We start from the raw sequence: 798 nt of genomic DNA, 5'->3' as shown, positions 1-798 counted from the left end.
AACGAATCGCGACCGTACAATGCACCTCCGCAAAAATAACTAGTTCCCAACAGTAACGTCAATATCACGCTTAATATGTCACGTTGAACACGTGTATTACAATATTGTGGTTTTATGTGAAGTTTAATGTTTTTTGGGAGCGTGTAAATGCTGATTTCGGGCTTATTTATGGTATTTAACTCACGAGGACGTTCGCACAAAGATCTACTTTCCTCCATATAAAGCGAGTCGATGTTTCCTTATATGGCGATGGCTGTCCATGTATGGTGAGTCACAGTGCTGCGCTCCGATTGGTTACGCAAACCTCTCCGCCTTCGCGATTGGTTCAAATCTGATTTGGCCGACAGAAATGGCTTACGTCATACACAGCGAACTAGCTTCGACCTAAACATTAATATTACCGACAAAATGCACCAGTTCTGGCGGGGAATGTGTGATGAGGTAAATCAAATTCACTTACTGTCTTTTAAAAACAAAAAGCGTTTTTTGAGATTGACTGCTGAGTTTAATTTCAGTACAAACTAAGGTGAATTTCATCTCTGTGAGAGCTGTGGAAATGATGCGATACTCCCTATAACCAGCAGATGAAGCTATTACATTGACTATTGGTTTAAAGTTACACTAAACTCAGGCTTTTAGCGTCTCATACATTTCATCTGCTTACAACTAAACAAAACAAACAAAAAAATACATTTACACAATTAATTATACATTTGAGACCGCGTTTGCACCTTTTTGCTATGACAATTACTGTGGTATTGCTTCTATGATAGACATGCTATCTTCAGCTGGTTGCAA

Source organism: Gobio gobio (assembly GCF_949357685.1).
Source record: "Gobio gobio genome assembly, chromosome: 24".
NCBI lineage: Eukaryota > Metazoa > Chordata > Actinopteri > Cypriniformes > Gobionidae > Gobio > Gobio gobio.
The sequence above is the reverse complement of the archived record's forward strand: the minus strand, read 5'-3'. Positions refer to the sequence as shown.